At 41.9% G+C, this 15,055-nt stretch overlaps 1 long non-coding RNA gene across 1 annotated transcript in view; it reads right to left on the bottom strand.

The window, feature by feature from the left end:
- LOC116476243 (uncharacterized) overlaps positions 1-6,905 on the bottom strand; it is a 66,474-nt gene extending 59,569 nt beyond the window's left edge. Inside the window, exon 1 of the long non-coding RNA XR_004250173.2 lies at positions 6,802-6,905. This is a non-coding gene — a long non-coding RNA (uncharacterized LOC116476243). The remainder of the gene's footprint in view (positions 1-6,801) is intronic.
- Positions 6,906-15,055: the final 8,150 nt, after the last annotated feature.

Here is a 15,055-nt window from a genome sequence, read left to right as displayed (position 1 = left end):
ATTTAAAATCTTTCATTATTCTCTTTCTCATGAAATTTTATCCCGCATGGATCTCTTGTTCTCTTGCTTTCTTCTCTTTCTTTGTAATTCCTCTTTCTCAAAATAAGACTCCTGAGGTCTTTTATCATCTGGTTCCATTAGATCGCTTGCTTTTTCTAAGCTCCTGCAAATTGGCACCTCTATGCTGATTTACATGCAAATGCATATTTTCAGCCTCTGCCTACTTTCCCTGGATCTCCATTCTGGAATTGCCAAAGTGCTCCTGGATATCTCCATAAACTGCACACACATTTAAGACCCAACATCAAAACCTGGACCCCCAAACCAAGTTTTTACCATAACTAGCTGATTGCTGTGTTTGAGACCACACACTCCTCAGTACAATAAATCACCAAGTTCTCAAATTTTGCTTTGGAAGTTCCACTCCTACTGAATTCTCTCACTAGCCCTTTACCTGGACGTCAATAGCCCATACAGTGCAGCTGTCATCATAGCACTTCTCTGCTCAAGAGCGTTCAAAGGCTCTCTACTGCCACCACATCAAGCCCACCGTTTTGAACTGACTGTCAATTTCTTCCATGTTTTATCCACCCTAATTTTTCAGCATTATCTCATCTTCTATTAAGCACGTATTCACTTACCTGATAGACCAGTGTTTGAAAAGTTTAAATTATATTAAAACAGTGTGTCAACATCGTTTATAAAACAATGGTGTCTATCGCAACATAGCTCAAAATATTCTACAGGAGAGTGTAGCGATTAAAGTCATGGGTACTATTGTCATAATAAAGCAGTCTAGAGTCCTAGTTCAGGCCATTTGGAAGTTGTATGCCCTGGGAAAATTACATAATCTCTCTAAGCCTCAATTTTCTCATCTATAAAATGGGTGCTTTTAAGAATTAAATGAAATAGTGCAAGCAAAGTGCTGCCCACAGTACCTGGCATGTAAGTAATAGTTTAAATGTTTACTGTTTTTGCCATGTCAAATTGTTTTATAATAGTATCTTTGCTACTTTCATCTGGGCCCCACCCAGAGTTGGCCTCATCCCAAGCCAACTGTATGAGCAAGCAATGCATTTCTATAACAGAGAATTGGGACTGAGTCTCATCAGCCAGTGTCCTATTATCTTTGGTTGGAAGAAACTAACCATGTGATTTATAATCTCTCACTTTTCTGAAGGTCACTTAATTCGACGAGTACAACTGTCCAAAACCAATAAAACCAGAAAATGAGCATCTGAATGTTCTGAGCAGCCAAGTAGAAGTACAAGGCTCCCTTACTCAGTGGACGTTTTTTCATTGGTGTTTTCTGTGCTCTTTAACCCCCAACCAGCTGACCAGGTTCTTTCTGAATGGGAATCAAGTATCTGAGTTCTAGTTCTGAATATACCAGGAGATCTGTGTGTGACCAGGTGAAGGAAATAAATTTTCTGGACTTCAGTTTTCTTATCTGTAAAATTAAAAAAACAAGAAGAATATTTCCTACTCTCACCTAAAATCCCCAGGAATGGCACATGTTAGGTACTCAGCAAACAATGTGCTCAGTGAATAAATAGCTGCTGTGAGGCTAGATGAGTTATTAAGAGCAATCACCCTTCAAAATATGAAACAATAATTTAAATCTATATCACACATTATTAAATGCCAGATGATAAGTACCCTGAACCCCTATGTTCAAAGGATTTAAGCATTTCAACGACACCTCTCCATCTTCCCAAAGCCCTCGGCCTCTCATAAGAGCCCTTCTTAAACTCTTCATGGCAGCAGTGTGCAGAAAAAAGCAAGGCAGCCATCAGAGTGAGCCAGTCTCTGTGCATTGCCAGCACTTGGGGATCTAACTAAATATCAATAATTTCTCCAGGATGCCCATTACTCATTCCTTTTAGCATTCAATGAGGTCATAGAGCGAGGGAGGTCCGTGATGCAGCCCGAGCTTCTGGCTCCTGTCACCTGGTCTGTCTGCTCCTCATGTAACCCCAGCCCGCATGCAGGCCCAGAGGTGCCTCCCTTGCACGCAAGCCTCTGAGCTCGCTCCAATTGGCTCCAGGAGTCTCAGCCCTCTCTGGGCTGGGAGGCAATGACTGAGGTAAACCTTGGCACCACAAACCCCACAGCCATAAATTTCACTTACATCTAGTAAAACACAGGCATCCAATTAAACCCATAATCCTATAAACTTGCCAGCAATCAAGCTCACAGTTTAAAATGAAGACGGACAGGTGCACTCAATCAATACCACCGAGGTTACAGCCTGCATTTTGTAGGCTGCTCCTGTGTTGAATCTTCTGTTGTTCTTGTTGCTGTTTGTTTTCTGCCTGGGAGGAAATAAAGAATGCCCTTGCTTACTCCTCTGTGACATTGCCCTGTGCATTGGAGTGCAGCTAAACCCTGAGGCTGACCAGATGTGGAATGTGCAGGAGCAGAGGCCCTTCTTGGTGTGGTCCTGTTCTGCACCCAACCCCATGACCCCCAGGCCTGGAGGGCCACTCTCTGACCAGACCAATGACTTAGATTCCAGTCGCCTCTAAGATATCAAGGTAATTATCTCAGCCTGGGCTCGGGATCTCTGCCCCAGGGGCATCTGACTTTTCCATGGATTTCCTTGACCCTCTAGCCGCCATCATGGGCTGCTACCCACAAGGAACGATTTACCCTGTGTTGGGTTGCTATGGCTATCCAATTTACAGGGGAGTTGATGTAAAGATTAACATTTGAAAGAGTATTTTTAAAAAGTTCATCGGTTAACATTTCAACAGGCAACAGCCCCCTGAAACTACAAGGGGAAAAGCTGTGCGTGACTCCCAGCAGCTTTCCCCAGATGCATCTACCGTCTCTGTGTGCATCTTCCTCCATCTCCTTTATTGACTCCATGCTTCTCTCATTCTTTCCCTTCTACATGAGTTTCACTCTCTTCCCCTCCCTCTACAGATCTCTTCCTTGTTTCCTCCCACTCTTTATTGATTTGACCAACGCATAAGCAACATCTACTCTGTGTATGCCTCTATTTGCATCGCCCCTTCTCTTCCTCTACCCTTGCCCAAAATAAACTTACCTCACCTGATTATTAAATGAAAGTGAAGTTATAGCTTTATTTTCACAGTATCACCCTTTTTAAAAGAATAAAGAAAGTGTCTATACATGCCTTTCCATAGATTTCCTTGATGATGAACTATCTCTCAAAATTTTTCTTACTTCTCTTATCAATTGAAATAAAGATTCATAATGGAAAATGTAAGTGATCAGTAAAGGAAAATACATCTAAGAAACAGACCAGATCTGCCCTTTGATAGAATCAAAAGAGATTTTGGTAGCTAATGACTTTTTTGTCTGCAAATTCTAAACGGCATTCCTAGTCGGGCCTTCTGACTACTGGCTTCCCTGATGTGGATGTTCTCTGCTGGCTCAGGTATCAGGGCCCAGTATTTGCCAAGTCTTGTTCATTATCCTGGGGGCATGAATCATTACAACACACAGAAGAAATGTTCCCGGCAGAATGCAAGTCTGATACCTGCAAGTAACAACATCAAAGAGATAGGAAGGCATTGGAAGAAATCCAAGCCTATTTCTCAGGTAAGCATCTATGTTTCTCTTGTCCACAGTTCAGGCAATTCTTGAAGTTGAGGTAAAAAAAAAAAAAAGTGATTAGGTGGCATAAAAATGATTGCTAAGAAAATCCAATCATGTAGCAATATTCTGTCTTAAAAAATCATACAACTCACACTCATTAAAAAATTATGTATATTCTCATACCAACATGATGTTGCTGAAACATGATCCTCACTGGTTAGATCCTCATGCTGGCAGATAACACAAGAACAAGTCTGCTTTTACACTCTCTACCTCCCAGCAGGTAAACCAGAAAATAAACCCTACCTGGTCCAAGTCAAAGAAGCTGATTTGAAAAACATAACTACAAAATAGGCTCTCAAACGTCAGAGACATCAGACTAACATGAATAACCACCAGAACCAGTGGTCTACTCCCCTAACCTGGTGCTTCAACTCACATAGTTTTGTTTAATTTTTGAGACAACCTCATGTCTTTAATATTATTGCTATTCCCATTTTGTGGGTGAAACGTGAGGGCCAGAAACGAGATATAAACATGGTTTATGCACCATGCTGCCCCTCTTGGGCTTGGGCTGACTTGACATGGATGAGAACTAGTCTAAATGCCATTGGCAAGTGGGCAAAAGATGCAATTATCCAGCACACTCGGCGCCGGAAGAGTAACTGAGCAGCTCTTTTCCCCTCCTGCCTCTCCAAACCTCGTGACAGGGATAAACCCTGCAAAGAGGGTAGCCTTCAGCTAGTGTGGATAATCTCCTTCAGACACTGGTGGATGGGAAATATATAGATATGTATACTCTGTCATTAAAATAACCCCATTTTTCTAAGCTGCTAATAGGATTATTCAAAATTTTTAAAGCAAATCCCAAAGCCTGTTACTGGTTTGCCAAAGAAAGTAAGTCCTTTTTTAAAAAAATTTAATCTTTCTATGAATGTTGATTCTGAGTCTGGAAAACAAATGGGCACCAGTTTCTCAGCCATGCCAGGCACTCAGCATCTAAGGACTTCTCGAGTCTAGTGTGTTTCCCCAGTGTTTTCACTAGGCATTGGTCCTTCCGTTGGGCACCTCCTCTTCCTCTCTGTGCCTGGACCGCCTTGCTCCTGCCTTGCACCCCCACAGAAACATGGAATGCATCAAATGCCAGCTCAGCAAGCCTTCCTAAGGTACCCATGCAGATGCAGCCAGTAATTTCACTCTTCCACTTCACACTCAGCTGGGATGGTAAGAACACGCAGCTGCCTGAAGGTTATTTTTTAACTGCTCTTCAGTCACTTCAGGTTAGCATGTTTTCTCCATTAATGAGATTTTAAGGAATTTGAGGACTAAGACAGATTTCTGTTTCTTTATTCTGGATTATGCTATCCCTCTCTCTTAACTCCAATTCTCCATCACCACCACACCTCATGATATGGTTTGGATATGTGTCCCCACTCAAATCTCATATTGAAATACAACCCTGAATGCTAGAGGTGGGGCCTGGTGGGAGGTGATTGGATCATGGGGGCAGTTCCTGATGGTTTTGCACCATTCTTTTGGTGCTATTCTCATGACAGAGTTCTCACGAGATCTGGTTGTTTAAAATTGTGTGACACCTCCCCCATCTCTCTTCCTCTTGCTCTGGCCACGTAAGACAAACCTGCTTCCCCTTTGCCTTCTGCCATGATTGTAAGTTTCCTGAGGCCTCCCTGCTGAAATTGGAGTGCTTACATCCTTCTACTTGATGGGTCTCATATTTTGCAGTTAATGGTAAGAAACTACAATTCTATAATTACCGTTATAGAAATTATAGTATATAATTATATTTCTTTTTTTTATAATATTACTTCTCCTTTTACCTTATTTTATGTAGCTGGCTAGCCACTATGCTTCCAGTACGGCCTGCAGAACTGTGAGCCAATGAAACCTATTTTCTTGGTTTCTTGGTAGGTACTATAAAGAAGTACCCAGCTTCAGGTACTTCTTTATAGCAATGCAAGAATGAATTGATACATTTCATGAATATCCCATGTGTTGGCCTATGCACAATACACAGTGCTGATTGATTAGGAGAGTGCCAGGGTCAGGAATCAGCCTTGGCAGAAGGAACTGCTTTTTGTCTGAAATTGTGATCGTAAGTTCAATTAAACATTATAGAACATCTTTTTGAAAGAGAATATCCAAGCAAATAAAGACTAAAGAGTGAGTTGCATAGAGATATAATATCTAGAGTGGTCAAACACTTGTAAACATAGGTTTATGAGGTCTTTTATAGAAGTTGTTTATGAAATGCAGAGCAGAGCACCTCTCCAGGTAGATAAATCACTCCAGCATGTTTCTTCTGCCTCATCTCTTATTTCTTTTCGGTCTCCATCCTCTTTCTCACCTATATGCCCTATGCCATAGCCACTAATATTACTGAGTATTGCTTAAATATCACCTCTTCTATGAATACCTTCTCTAACCACTGTCTGCACTCCCCACACCTCCACACATCCCCTGACAGCTGTACAGCTGTCTCTCCTGCATCCAAGTTCCCATGACACTTTGAGTTGAGCTCTACTTGATCTTCTATTACAATCAATTCATATTCATTTAAAAAATTTCCAATGCCAAGGACATAAAGTAGGACCATAGAGCACATAGTAAGTGTTTAGTGAACATTTGAGATACAAGTTGCTGAATGAAGCTGACTAGTAAGTCTTATTTCTTCTAAGCTGGGTTCTATCACCATGTCATTCTCCTTCAATGTTTGTACTCTAAATACAAACTGCTGAAACTAGAGTCCTTCCCTCCTTCTACCTGATGAGCCTCCCATTTTGCAATTAGTGGTAAGAAATTACAGTTCTATAATTATAGATACAGAAATTATAGTGTATAAATCTATAATAATAGAATATATTTAATAATAGAATTATATAATAGAATATATAATAGAATTATATATTTTTAGAATATTAGTTCCCTCTTTACCTTATTATATATATATGCTCACACACATACAAACTCTGGTATGATATAGTTGCATTCTGCCTAGGTGGATGGGGAAGTCCTCTTGGATTGTGTTTGAAGGGTTAGGTAATTTTTCTGAGAGATATGGGCAGAAGAGTTGATATTATGGAGAAAGAGCAATTAACATCACAAGGTCATTAAGTCGGCAATGGAAGAAAGCACTGATTTACATTCCCCCAAAGCAATCTGGGTGCCTTAAAATAGGAGACAGTCAGTAATGAAAACAAAAAAATTTGAACATACCTATTTTGTAGACCCCTTGGGTTTGGATTTCAGTGGAATCTGCATCTTGGGAGGACTCTGAGTCAGTCTGCTACACTCCAATACCTGTGTTTTCAGAGCTAAGTGACACCCAGAGCAGGAAGAGATGGCAGACGTGCTAAGAGGTGAAGGGGAAGTTAAAATGCCAAGAAGAGCAAATTGAAAAAGTGGCTACTCAGTGAGAACTATAAGCCAAAAAAAATCTGGGGTTGGGAGACAGCTGGAGAAGAAGATATTGGTTTTTAAAATTTTGCAACAAAAATTTTGATCAGGCAGTTCATCTTATATTAAGAAAACAGAAACCAACACATATAAAGCCCCTCATCCTCTGAACATCATGTGGGCAAATACATTTTTCCTTTATTTATCTTCTTCTTCCCTCATGTAACAATAAGCATCCTATCCACTCATTTACTCTAGTTAAAAAAAACAAAAACAAAAAACAAAACAGTTATCTTTGATTCCTCTTGTCTTTCTTCCCCATCAACCACTGGAACAGTAAATTCTTAATACCCCTTGAATCTGTTTCCCACATGGTCCGTCTTCACAGTCATTACCTTTATCCAATTGGCCTTTCTCTCTCACTCTCTATCCTGGCTGCAATGCTGCTAAACCTTATGCATCCCTAAGCTTTCCCTAACTACCCTATCTAAAGCAGATCCCTTCCACAATTGTCTATTTTTAATAGACTTCTCACAGATTGCAATTATTAATGTGTGTTTTTTAACCTGTTCTTAGATCATACATTAAAATGTAAGCTTCCTGAGGACAGGTGTCATGTGGAACTGTATTGTTCACTGTGTTATCCCCAGGGACCACGATTGTGCCTTGGACATAGTAGGCTTTCGGATAGTTGAGTGAACTCAGTCAATGCAGATAAATTTTAAAATAAAATGTGAAAGTGTTGTAATCTTTTTACAATGCACTTTTATGACTTTCAGGACATATAACATATTCCTGATGAGACCTAATGTATTGAATGGATAAGACTTATTTATAGTTGGCAGCATCTATTTGTACCCATCTGCATCCCAGTAATTAATGCCAAGTTCTTAGAAGCAGTCTGCTCCCTTAAGGAGGCAGAATCTATGTTTATATCTGATGTAAGTGGACTGAGTAATAGGATAACTTGACTATATATTGTTTTGAATTGTTCTCTAGCTGTCTCACATGTGAGAGCCTTTTCAAACTGATTGTAAGATCCTCAATAAGGAGAAGTTTGCCCTCTAATTTCTCTTTATTAAAATTCTAGAAACTGAAAACTATTCTTTCCTCTAATTCTAAACAAAGAGCATGCATGAGGTAAGGGGTGTGTGTGTGTGTGTGTGTTTGTGTGTGTGTGTGTGTGTGTGTGCTTGATTGCAATGCTCCACTGCCAGTGTCCCAATCATGCCTATGAATAATGTGCGAGAATCTCGCATGATCTTTTAATCTAAGTGAAGCATGCATTTCTGCTGTGCTTCCCTGTTATTTTCTATTGCTATTCAGAATAAAATTGAAAAGAGAATGTGGCATAATTTCATATAAATAGTCGGAAATATTAATTCTATGAGGACAAGAAACACCGTCTGTTTTGTTCATTATGGATTTACCAGTCAGCACAGAGCTTCATGTCTGGTGCACTGTAGGTGCTCAATAATAGCAGCTGAACTGATATAAAAATTCCTTCTGGCTTGGATGATTTCCATAGAATATTGGATCTTCTTCCTGGCCCAGTACTTACTTCACTGGTCTCATAGTAGGCACTTGCAAAATAAACTCCTGTTGATTTCCTTTGATAGCTTAGGTTCCATCAAGTCAATACCTTCTTATGGGTCCTGTCTCTCCAGCTAAGCTCTTTTGGGGAAATATCTTCCCAGCAGTTTCAGTGGCTACGTAGTTTATCTGTAGGCAGCTTTAAAAACAGGCCAAACAAACAAGGGGCTCAGGGATCTAAAAGGATCTTTAATATAGCCAAGCTCATGAGGGCATCCTACAGGTCTGAGCCCTGCAGGATACTCAGGGAAGGACACTGCCCATCTCAACTCCCTCTGGCACTCCCAGTGTTAACACTTTAAGCCTTTATCCCTGTACCTTTTCTGTTCTCAGATAACTCTGAAATGGCTGGATTAAGAATGTCAAACTTGGCCTTTAGGTAATCCTCAGTGCAGAAGGCAGCAGAGTTAAATTTGAAGGGAAAAATGGTTAAAAGATAAAGAAGTTCTGAAGCAGCATGAGGAGTAGGCACTCCTCATTTTGGAGGGACACGGAGACATTTTCAAAAGCCTTCACATCAATTAGGAGGCTTGGTATTTTCTGTATATTCACCACAGCCCCTGTGGTGTGGGCTGCAGGACTACAAATCAGAAGGAAACCCTAAAGACCTGCCACATTTGGAATCTCACAGCCAGGGGGATCTCTCCATTTTTTCAGCTCTGGCTCTTGGCTCAACAGCCTGGGCTCAGGCCCTGTTGCTGTCGCTGGTGAGCTATATAGGATCTTGAACAAATTACTTCACCACTTGGAACTTGTTTCTCGCCTGGAAATTGGAGGCGTTCATAGTGTTTATGTTACAGAGCTGTTGTTGTGAGTTTACCCAAAACAATACCCCTTACGGGGCATGGTGCATATTAAGTGCTTATTCAATGTGATCTATGCCACCACTGTCATCATCTTCTTCACCATCATCTGGAACAGTCCTCATCCCTTTCCTCTCCCTCCACCAGCACAACAGGGTGGCCTGTCAGGACCCACCATCCTGTCTGGCAGTAATGGGAGGGAGAATCTCTCTCTCATTGTTCTTCCCTCCTGCTACTTCGATTTCAGCACCTGCCAGCTATAGCCTTGATTAGGACACCAGCTTTGAGCCTGGCTACTTGGCATCCTGAACCTTTTCACCCTAAATTCCTCCTGATTACCCCTTTCTTTTTCACCTTGACTCCAGCTACCCTTCTAAATGCATCTCTACCACTGCGGTCTATTTGGATATCTCACTGTCCCAATTAATGTGTTTGCCACACCGCCCTTCTGGTGTTTTCTGTGTGTGTATGCGTGTGTGTGCATGCGTGTGTGTGCATGTTTGTGTGTGTGTGTTTTGAGTGTATGTATGTGTGCACACACAGATGAGTGTTTGGCAATTCATCTAATAGACCATCCCTGTAAATACAATAATTAGATCTCTCTAGGGATCTTAAAATTGACTTCCAATATCGAGGTGCTACAAAGACTAAAATTCTGTCCTTAGAAATATTTTCATGTGGGTTAAGCATTGGACTCACCCAGCTGTCTTTTTTAAATGCAAAATCCTGTATCAGGATCACTCATGTCTTAATGTGAATTCAATTTTCAGGTATTTTTTCCTTCATTCAAAGACCCAGTAGGCTAGGCAGGGAGTAGGTTTGTATATGTCAGGGAATGACAAACTAAAGTCTCCAGACAAACTTCATCTAGGGCCTACTGAGCACAAATTCCTCTTTGCAATAGTATCGTCCTTGTCCAAATGTGTTGTTCTAATACTATAAATTTGTCAAAGCTGTTCATGCTGCCACCCCCAAAGCTTCAGAGCTGTGGGAGAGGAGCCTGGGTGTGCGCCATTAACGTTCATTTTTATGACCCACAACATCCATTAAGTCCTGGCCCTCCAGCCACTGCCGGGAGATAGAGGGCATTTCTCTAGAGCTAAGAGACAGTGCGATTATTTTTATGTAACCATCCCTATCCACAGTGAGACACTGTACAGGGCCAAAGCCATGGTGCCTACTCTCGGCTCAAAACACAGGGCAGATATCTCTGCAAGATCTCAACTCAAAAGGAAGGAAAACAAACGTTGTTTCCAAAACTCAGTCTGAGAAACCTTCATAGACCATTGCCAGCCCAGAGGGGTTGTGGTGGTGTTGTTCCTCGTTGCTATTTGTTTGCTTTTTAAACACCCTTAAATTAAAACCCTCCTCCTCCCTTTATGTTTGTTGTTTTTTATGATAATGATTTTTTGAAGAGTCCCAACCAGTTGTTTTATAGAATAATGTCTCTTGTATTAGTTTCCTATTGCTACAAAAGAAATTACCCTAAATTTAGCAGCTTAAAATAACACAAATGTCAGCTGGGCATGGTGACTCATGCCTGTAATCCCAACACTTCGGGAGGCCGAGGTGGGCAGATCACCTGAGGTCAGGAGTTCAAGACCAGCCTGGCGAAGTTCAAGACCAGCCTGGTGAAACTCCATCTCTACTAAAAAAAAAAAAAAAAAAAAAAAATTAGCCGGGCATGGTGGTGGGTGCCTATAATCCCAGCTACTTGGGAGGCTGAAGCAGGAGAATCGCTTGAACCTGGGAGGCAGAGGTTGCAGTGAGCCAAGATTGTGGCATTGCACTCCATCCTAGGCAACAAGAGTGAAACTCCATCTCAAAATAAATAAATAAATAAAACACAAATGTGTCACCACAGGCAGTTTCCATGGGTTGGAATTGTGGGCCTGGGTCCTCTGCTGAGGGCTTCACCAGACTGAAATTGAGGTGTTAGCTGGGGCTACCTTCTCATCTAAGGCTAAGTAAGGGTCTTCACCCAAGCTCACTCATTGTTAGAAGTGTTCAGCTCCCTGCAGCTGTAGGTCTGAGACTGTCAGCTTCTAAAGGCCACCCATTGTTCCCTGCCATGTGGTCCTTTCCATGACACAGCAGTGTGCTTCTTCAAGGTCAAAAAGAGACAGTCCTGCTGCTGCTTCACTCCCAGGGAAAGGGCTAAACCCTTATTTAAGACCTCCTACTGAATGAGTCAGATCATCCCAGAGATTTTTCCAACTGATTATCTTGAAGTCAACTGTTCAGAGGCTTTAATTACACTTGTAAAACACTTTCACTTTTGCCATGTATAGAACATACTCGAGGGACTGACTATCCATCCCGTTCTTCACTGGGTCTGCCCACACTCAAGGGAAGGGGACCGCACAGGGCAGGAGGAAGCAGGAATCTTGGGGTCTGTTTTAGGAATCCGTCTATCACATCCTCCACTTTAGAGTTGTCTGATTTGTTTGATCTATTTCCTCCTGATTAAACTCAAATTAAACACATTTGACAAGGTTACTGATAAGGTGTTTCAAACAGGTTTTCTTATTCGCAGTGCCTCTGGTTTCTCTCCCCAGCTTGCACTCACAAACACAGTCCACTCATCCTATCAGAGGCTATGGGGTTCCATTCCACTTCTCCTAAGAACATAACAGGAGGGAAAGGTTCCTCACCAAACCTGGTCCCTGTCTGTCTAATTGCTCTAATCCCACCGTGATATTAGCTGACTTGAATGGAAACCTCCCCATGGTGTCTCCCATAAGGGGAAGTACCAGATACTGAGGATAGTGTAGACCCTGGAATATGACTGTCTGAATTTGAATTCTGACTTCAGCACTTACTAGCAAGTGATCAAACTCCCTATTTTCCCATATGTAAAATATAGGTATATATTTCTACATCAGGTCCACCCTCAATATTTTTAGGGCCTAGAGAACGAGTACAAATGGCAACCAATGCATCACATGTCAAAACACCCAAAAGTAGAAATCAAGCCAACAAAGCACTAAATAAAACATGCTCTATCTTCCACCTTGACAAATACACATTAAAAATGACCTGGAAGCATAAGGTTTGAGTTCAGCATTCTTGTACCCCATGGAGTTCCTCTTGAAATATGATGGGGCAGGGAAAGCACCCCAGGCTTTTGCCCATAGCTCACTGTCCTACCCTTTTCTCCCCACCCCAGCTCCATCCCACATCACAAGTCATGCAAGCCAGTTGCTGACAGTCCAGCCCATATGAAACTTTCTGTCCATAAGCCACACAGATGGCCAGCCCTTGGCCTAAGGACCTAAGATCATGCTATGGACACAGTCTACCATCAGGATGAACCCTGGTAAGAGGACTGCTCAGAACCTGGATTGGGCTTGGGGATGTTAGAAAATGGAACTCCAGGGTGCCAGGCACCTGGTGGGTATGTCCTCTTGGCCCCATGAAGCAGCTTCATCCCCTTCATACCCTTTGGAAAAGGACACAGCTGGAGGCAGCCACACAGGCCAGCTGGAGCGGACAGTGCAGGTGGGGTCCTCTGTTGTTGGAATCTAAGGGCAACTCTGATTTATCTCAAAAGGTTGTGGTAAGAAATAAATGAGAAAATACATGTCACCTGTATAGACCAGAGTCTACACATGTGTTAAAACTTACATGTACCAGGCCAGGTGCAGTGGCTCACGCCTGTAATCCCAGCACTTTGGGAGGTCGAGGCTGGCAGATCACGAGGTCAGGAGATTGAGACCATCCTGGCTAACACGGTGAAACCCCGTCTCTACTGAAAAAAAAAATACAAAAAAATTAGCTGGACATGGTGGTGGGCACCTGTAGTCCCAGCTACTTGGGAGGCTGAGGCAGCAGAATGGTGTGCACCTGGGAGGCGGAGCTTGCAGTGAGCCGAGATCATGCCACTGCACTCCAGCCTGGGCAACAGAGTGAGACTCTGTCTCAAAAAACAAAACCAAACAAACAAACAAAAAAAACTTACATAGACCCTGGTCTACACAAGCAACATGTTAATATTGCTACGTACTAAGAGGCTAGCTCTTAGTATGTTTAGGTCTTTCATCCAGGGATTGAGAATTGGAGAAATAGGTGGGCATATTGCCAGATTCTCCAGCATCCGGCCCTTGCACTTCTGCATTTTCTAGCATCTTCTCAAACCTGAAGGCAAACAGAGAAGGAAATCTGCAAGCAAGATATTGCAGTTTCAAATCAATTTCTGCAGGCAGAGATGATGTTCTGTTCTAAACCATGCGAGTCACATTAAAATCCCTACATACTCTTCTACCTCAAACAGAGCCTGCCTGATCAAACCAGTGATCACAGACAGGAACAAAACACACACCTCACCGTGTTTGACATCCCAGATCCCTTCATTTGGCCAGTATTCATTCTCTGTCTCTCTGAATCCCTCATTCTGTTTGTCAGTTATCATTAATTAGAGAGTGAATCAAGAATACATACTAATCTGGGGGATCTCTTCTTTGAAATGCTTCTTTCTGCCTTCTCAGTTTATAGAGAACTGTATTGGGAAAGAAAATGCATCTCTGGCTGGCAGACTTTGTCTTCCTTAGAATTTAGGTGTGATCTATATTCAAATGACAGTTTAATGAGCCTTTTCCTATTTCCAGAAACCTTATCACATCATTAAAGCGTAGAAATGAATAATACATCTAGCAGTTGAATTAAGCTGAACTTGAGACCTGACGCATCTTCAAAGGGGGGAAAATGAAGCAGAGGCAAAATTGAGAGATGTTGAGTTAAAGAGAAGGGGTTAAATGAGGAGGTCACGAGGGGCTATTTTTATTCTGATGTATCAACATAGGTAAATGTCACCAGCATTTTTTAAAGTCTTAAAGTGGCATTTCTATTTCTCTGGGCATGGGCTATAAGAGGATTTTGGAAAACTATCTGCTGCAGCCATCATGGCTAAGGATGAAGCATTTACCTGCCCTGATTACATTGTGAGCAAGCTGCAGGCTGCCTGCATTAGTGTCCATGCTAATTCTACCCACCTTCTCAGGGCAGGAGAGCTCACAGTGGCTGGAGGCCTCAGCCCTAGGGTCAGAATCTTGCTCAGTCTTCCGGGAGCTGTGTGTCCTTGGGTTGAGTTGCTTGACCTTTTTAAGCCTCCACTTTTTCATCTCTAAAAAGAAAATAAAAATATACCTGCTTTGATAGGTTGTGGGGAAGATTCAATGAGTAACTCTAGACTGAATTAGCTCAGTGCTTGGCACGCAGTAAGAGCACCACACTTTTCAGCTATTATTTTTCATTCTGTAGTATCTATACATTCTGTTTCCTATGCTGGGAATGATCTTCCTCCTTCTGCCCTTTGCCCAGAGCCACCCTCTAGCCTCAATCTTCCAGCCCTTTCTCCTTCTAAGAACTCCTACTCATCTATCAAAACCCAGTTGAGCTGTTCTCCACTATCACCCTCCCTGACACCCACAGTAAGATCAAGTGCTTCCTTCTCTGAACCTTCTTGATTCTCTTAACATGTTTTTGTTAAGGGAATTAACAAAATCTCAGCAAATTAACACTTTGCTGAGATATTGTGTTTTACAGTGGGTTCTTAGTAAATGTTAGTCAAATGAATCTATATTAACTTTTATCTCCTTCCTGATATTTAAGAATACAGAAGTGACAGTACATTTCCACATAGCCTCAGGGCTTTCTATGCAATGCCAACAGATGGACAT

The sequence above is a fragment of the Hylobates moloch genome, unplaced genomic scaffold (genome assembly GCF_009828535.3).
Source record: "Hylobates moloch isolate HMO894 unplaced genomic scaffold, HMol_V3 SCAFFOLD_11, whole genome shotgun sequence".
NCBI classification, from domain to species: Eukaryota; Metazoa; Chordata; class Mammalia; order Primates; family Hylobatidae; genus Hylobates; species Hylobates moloch.
Note: the sequence above shows the minus strand (reverse complement) of the source record. Positions and strands in the feature narration are given on the sequence as shown.